We start from the raw sequence: 6,975 nt of genomic DNA, 5'->3' as shown, positions 1-6,975 counted from the left end.
TATTAGTCGCAAAGCTCCAAGAGTGGAAGACGCTAAGTAAAGATGGTTCATTTTCCGTTCTTCTTCTTCTTTTTATTAGCTCACCAGTTTTGCATTGTTTGTGAGATTTTAGCTCTCCTTTCTTCACTCCATTTTGTTCCGGTTGTTCGGACTTTTGTCTCTGGTTTAACCTCCCATTTTTCTACTTTTATTCTAAAATTGTTCCTTACGTCTATTTCTTCTTTGGTGATTTTGGCTAATTCCAAGTATTTATTTAACATTTTGTATCTATTCTCCTCCATTAGCGAGGGAATCTACGTATTTTACTATTCTTTTTGTTAGTCTGTGTTCGGGAAGCCTCATGATGCATCCATAGAATTTGAGGCGTCTTTTCCTCATGTCTGTCTCTAAGTTAGGATATTCTTCAATTTTGGAAGCTTTCTGTAGTCTATATCAATTCTTGGTCCATATTGTTCCCAAAATTTTCCTAATTATTTCTCTTTCTTTGTTCTTTAGATTTTCTGTATCAGTTTCCCTGTTTAGTGCCAAGGTTTCACTGTCATATAACGTTGATGGTTTAATTACTGTTTTGTAATGTCTAATATTGGCATTTAAAGATAAGCATTTTTTATTATAGAGGTTTTGCACTAATACTAAACCTTCACGAGCTCTTTGTATTCTTTCTTGTTGTGCATATTTTTCGGAAACAATTTCTCCTAGATATTTAAAGTTATTATTATTATTTACGTATGTCATAACAGAACATTTACAGTACATTTACATACACAATGAATTTACTGGTCAATGTTTAAATTTGACAACCAGATCTCAGCACTCAGTGTCACTTCATGCAGGTCTTTTAAACCACCTTTAAAACCATGGAGCGGGTAATTCTGCACACTACGTCTTATTGTCTGCTCGTCTGCACCAATCACGCGCAACACTTCCACAGTAACCCGTCTCCTTCATGAAATGACCCCAGCTCCCTTGTCCCGTTCGGATGCGGCTGGGTCTCGACCATTAGCGACGGGCAAGATCAAACCCTATAACATCCGTTTAAAATTAGGTGAGCATTCGAGAGAGGATGTTCATCCCAGTGCCCTTTCCAGTTCTCAGTGACATTAAAAACTTCTGTGGCCCGAAGATCGATCCAAAGTGGCTTGCGAGACTACAGGCGCATAGCTGATGGACTCTGGAAAACGCTACTTAGACATAAATTCTTAAACACACCTGTATGCTCAAGGAGAATATTGGCAGAATAGGCAACCACCGAGAGGGAGTCAGAACAAAAAATTAAATTATTTTGAGAGCCAAACACTGGCCATGTCACAGATTAAAAATTAAAACAACAATTTCCGTGCCGCTCACATGTGGTCCTTATTTCTGGCCGGCGTAGCTCCGTCTACGTTCGCCTTAATGGTTTTAATTTTGACAGACATAATCTTATGATTATGCGTCTTTATTATTTTAATTTTTAATCTGTGACATAGCCAGTGTTTGGCTCTCAAAATAATTTAATTTTTTGTTCTGAAGAAGATTCCATTACTGGAATGTAAACCTAGGTAAACGAGTAAAAATTATCTTGCAACTGAAGGCTGAAAAAATTGTTTATTTTCTATACGTATACGGTTGCTGACGCGCTGCATTATGTTAAAGATTTGTAATATCTGACAATCCAATCTCACGGCTATTCTGCGATATGGTGCTTGAATATACAGAGTGGTCCATTGATAGTTAGCGGGCAAAATATTTCACGAAATAAGCGTCAAACGAAAAAACTACAAAGAACGAAACTCATCTAGGAGGAAGCCAGATGGCGCAATGGTTGGCCCGCTAGATGGCGCCGCCATGGGTCAAACGGATATCAACTGCGTTTTTTAAAAATAGGAACCCCCATTTTTTATTACATATTCGTGTACTGCGTAAAAAAATATGAATATTTTAGTTGGACCACTTTTTTCGCTTTGTGATAGATGCCGCTGTAATAGTCACAAACGTATAAGTACGTGGTTTCACGCAACATTTCGCCAGTGCGGACGGTATTTGCTTCGTGATACATTACCCGTGTTAAAACGGACCGTTTACCAATTGCGGAAAAGGTCGATATCGTGTTCATGTATGGCTATTGTGATCAAAATGCCCAACGGGCGTGTGCTATGTATGCTGCTCGGTATCCTGGACCACATCATCCAAGTGTCCGGACCGTTCGCCGGATAGTTACGTTATTTAAGGAAACAGGGAGTGTCCAGCCACATGTGAAACGTCAACCACGACCTGCAACAAATGATGATGCCCAAGTAGGTGTTTTAGCTGCTGTCGCGGCTAATCCGCACATCAGCAACAGACAAATTGCGCGAGAATCGGGAATCTCAAAAACGTCCGTGTTGAGAATGCTACATCAACATCGATTGCACCCGTACCATATTTCTATGCACCAGGAATTGCATGGCGACGACTTTTAACGTCGTGTACAGATCTGCCACTGGGCACAAGAGAAATTACGGGACGATGACAGATTTTTGGCACGCCTTTTATTTAGCGACGAAGCGTCATTCACCAACAGCGGTAACGTAAACCGGCATAATATGCACTATTGGGCAACGGAAAATCCACGATGGCTGCGATAAGTGGAACATCAGCGACCTTGGCCGGTTAATGTATGGTGCGGCATTATGGGAGGAAGGATAATTGGCCCCCATTTTATCGATGGCAATCTAAATTGTGCAATGTATGCTGATTTCCTACCTAATGTTCTATCGATGTTACTACAAGATGTTTCACTGCATGACAGAATGGCGGTGTACTTAATACATGATGGATGTCCTGCACATAGCTCGCGTGCAGTTGAAGCGGTATTGAATAGCATATTTCATGACAGGTAGATTGGTCGTCGAAGCTCCATACCATGTCCTGCACGTTCGCCGGATCTGACGTCCCCGGATTTCTTTCTGTGGGGAAAGCTGAAGGATATTTGCTATCGTGATCCACTGACAACGCCTGCAACATGCGTCAGCGCATTGTCAATGCATGTGCGAACGTAACGGAAGGCGAACTACTTGCTGTTGGAACGGATGTCGTTACACGTATTGCCAAATGCATTGAGGATGACGGATATCATTTTGAGCATTTATTGCGTTAATGTAGTATTTACAGGTAATCACGCTGTAACAGCATGCGTTCTCAGAAATGATAAGTTCACAAAGGTACATGTATCACAATGGAACAACCGAAATAAAATGTTCAAACGTACCTACGTTCTATATTTTAATGTGAAAAACCTACCTGTTACTAACTATGTGTCTAAACTTGTGAGCCATATGATTGTGATTATTACAGCGCAATCTACCAGAAAGCGAAAAAAGTGGTACAACTAAAACATTCAGATTTCTTTACGTACTACACGAATATGTAATAAAAAATGTGAATTCGTATTTAAAAAAACGCAGTTGATATCCGTTTGACCTATGTCATCTAGCGGGCCAACCATAGCGCTATGTGGTTTCCCCCTTCAAGCTAGACAAGTTTCGTTCTTTGTAGTTTTTTCGTTTGACGCTTATTTCGTGAGATATTTGGCCCGGTCACTATCAATGGACCACCCTGTATAACACGTAGTCAGTTCTATGTATGCGGCGTACAATTACAACATTCAAGCTATATTCGGACAACTAAATGCGGTAAGCGCGCACTTGCTAGAAATAGAGATGAATCAGACACGTATCGTATCGCGCGCAAAATTACACACAGATACTATTGAGCGTACCAGTCAACTCACGTGTGGCTTTTCGGACGTGTCGGTGAATGTTTAGCTGCTTCAAATACGGAGTGACAAGCAGTGCGACATGAAGACACAAAGAGCAAAACGTACACCCTGCTCTGACAGACAAACTGAACATTTCGTGTCCCCTTGCCTCACTCGACGTTTCGAAATATTTGTGTCGTCTGAGCCATATACGGGTGCAAAATACAACCATGAGCTAAATTTCTGCGTAAGCACCGTTTCCATCAAAAACAGAAGTACTGAGAAAAATAAAATGAACGTTTTCAGAAAAGTTTGCGCGAATATGACCTTCAGTTCTTTGGTAATTTGACAAATCCTAAATACGAGACACGTTTTGTTACTTCTTTTCTTTCACAGTATTATTGAGGTACGTGGAAAAAATAATAAGCTGACGCTTATTAAAAAATTTTGATTCACTATGATACCATGCATATGAGAATATACTTTCCGATATAGAATAACGTACCTTTGTCTATTCATGTAGTTGGCTGGCTCTGAGCACTATGGGACTTAACATCTATGGTCATCAGTCCCCTAGAACTTAGAACTACTTAAACCTAACTAACCTAAGGACATCACACAACACCCAGCCATCACGAGGCAGAGAAAATCCCTGACCCCGCCGGGAATCGAACCCGGGTACCCGGGATTCATGTAGTTGGTCTGGAATTCTTACCTATTTGACTCACAACTTGAACGAACGCCATAAATATGTGGAGTAACTGTAATTGAATATTTAACTGTATGTAAGTACAAAGCGCCAAATTTACCGAACGAAGCTACAAAAAAATGTAACATGCTTCTTTTCCTCTTAATTTATTCTCCAAAATATTCAATTCAAGATAACTTGATGGCAAGAAAAATGGCCGGCCCCTCGGAGTTGTAAAGTCCGGCCATCTGCACGAATTTGCAACACTGTAGGACGCGGAAGTGTCTCGGGGAAATGTTGTCTTCCGCTCAAGGTGTTACCGTGCTGTATCCACTCCTCGTGGTACATGTCGCGCGATAGTGGCGCAAATTCTCGAGTTCGAGTCCTCTCATTCCTTTATGTCTTTTAACTACATTTCGATATTCTAATATAACTACCAGTCTGATGGAAGCTCGATGATATTTTCCTTCGACCATCTTGGGCACGCTTTTGGTCTCCCATTGATTAGCATAAAATTGTTTCTTATTTTAGCTTGATTTTCCTTGCCAGATAAATTCAATAAAACGAGTGAATACCGTGCAGTTACACAATATGTGGAGGTCACTATGTGTTTATTTATCGGTTGTTATTCCTTGTTTGAAGTTCTTGTATTTGTCATGCAATCACGATTTGGATTTTGAATATTTGAAGTCTGTGAATGTTGTTTAATCTTTACTTAACAGAGACGCCAATGCAAAAGTGTATAACACTTGTAACATATTGTTCGCTTTGTGTATAACAGAGGGATGAAGGCAATGCAGACAGGTTCAAAAATTTGTGTCCTGTCTAGAGCGAGTGCTATCGTACAAATAACTCCAGGAAAGTATTATCTGGTTTCAAGAAAGATTCTTATGGCATGAATTATTTTCCACATTTAAGAAGTCTCGATAATTGACGTATGTGAGGACCTGCGGCCATTTAACCTTCGTGCGACCTTTGCATTCAATAGGCAGGGTTAGGAATCCGTGAGTAGTAGTGCTGCATATTGTAATACAAAGTAACAAAAATCAAAGGGGTGAATATTACTGCATTTTTATTTGAACGTCGTCAGCTCACTCATTGAGAATTCGAATACAGTTTTGTTATTGATGATGAGTTATTACACATTCACGTCAACTTCTTAAGAAGAAAGCCCGCATCTCGTGGTCGTGCGGTAGCGTTCTCGTTTCCCACGCCCGGGTTCCCGGGTTCGATTCCCGGCGGGGTCAGGGATTTTCTCTGCCTCGTGATGGCTGGGTGTTGTGTGATGTCCTTAGGTTAGTTAGGTTTAAGTAGTTCTAAGTTCTAGGGGACTGATGACCATAGATGTTAAGTCCCATAGTGCTCAGAGCCATTTGAATCTTAAGAAGAAGTAATAGCTGAGCCCTAACAAAAGACATATACTCGAACAAAGGGCAGCGAGAATAGACAGTATTGTGCGTCTTGTGGCACAAAAAGGGTGTAGTGCGCTACGAATCTCTCCTCAAGACTCTGTCCATTTTTGCCCTGTCGGTTGCAATGTAGGAAGAATGACCATCAAAAATGCAGCAATTCCTATTATTGCATGATTACCCACTTTGCTGATTTCACAAACAAAATTGTCTAGGAGAGTCTTCCCTCGCGTAATTATTCGTCTGATCTTGTACCCTCAAATTTTTACCTTTTATCGCCCCTTCTCGAACAACCGTCAAGGAATTGCGTTTACAGATGAAAATACTCCTCAAACCTGGCTTGACGGTATCCTTAACTCTGAACAAGCATGTTCCTACAGGCGTGTAATTGGTAACAACCTGAGATTATAATTTCTTAAACTTTGCCGGCGGTTTTGTGAAATCTTGTTGAATCGAGTGTTCTGCCGGTAGTCTGCGTTTATCTAACACAATATTTCGACGTCGTACCTCGGCGTCTTCATCAGGTGCTTCCTGGTCACAGGACGTCGAAATATTGTATTAGATAAACGCAGACCACCGGCAGTACACCCGATTCAACGAGATGTCAACCTGAACACTGTCAGACTGTTTCAGACAGTGATAGAGAATATACAGTCAGTGATTAATTTCTCCCTTATGTCCACTGTTGTGTTCAATAAACTAAAGGAAGAACACTATTAAAATAAGTGTTGAACTAATAAAAGTGAATTACAACTTATCATGGCAGCCTTACGACGAAAGTCAACTTTAATACAGTTTAAAGTATCTGCAATACGAGCGTTCCTAGATCGGCATCAATTACAGTTATCTACACTCCTGGAAATTGAAATAAGAACACCGTGAATTCATTGTCCCAGGAAGGGGAAACTTTATTGACACATTCCTGGGGTCAGATACATCACATGATCACACTGACAGAACCACAGGCACATAGACACAGGCAACAGAGCATGCACAATGTCGGCACTAGTACAGTGTATATCCACCTTTCGCAGCAATGCAGGCTGCTATTCTCCCATGGAGACGATCGTAGAGATGCTGGATGTAGTCCTGTGGAACGGCTTGCCATGCCATTTCCACCTGGCGCCTCAGTTGGACCAGCGTTCGTGCTGGACGTGCAG

The sequence above is a fragment of the Schistocerca piceifrons genome, chromosome X, assembly GCF_021461385.2.
Source record: "Schistocerca piceifrons isolate TAMUIC-IGC-003096 chromosome X, iqSchPice1.1, whole genome shotgun sequence".
NCBI lineage: Eukaryota > Metazoa > Arthropoda > Insecta > Orthoptera > Acrididae > Schistocerca > Schistocerca piceifrons.
Note: the sequence above shows the minus strand (reverse complement) of the source record.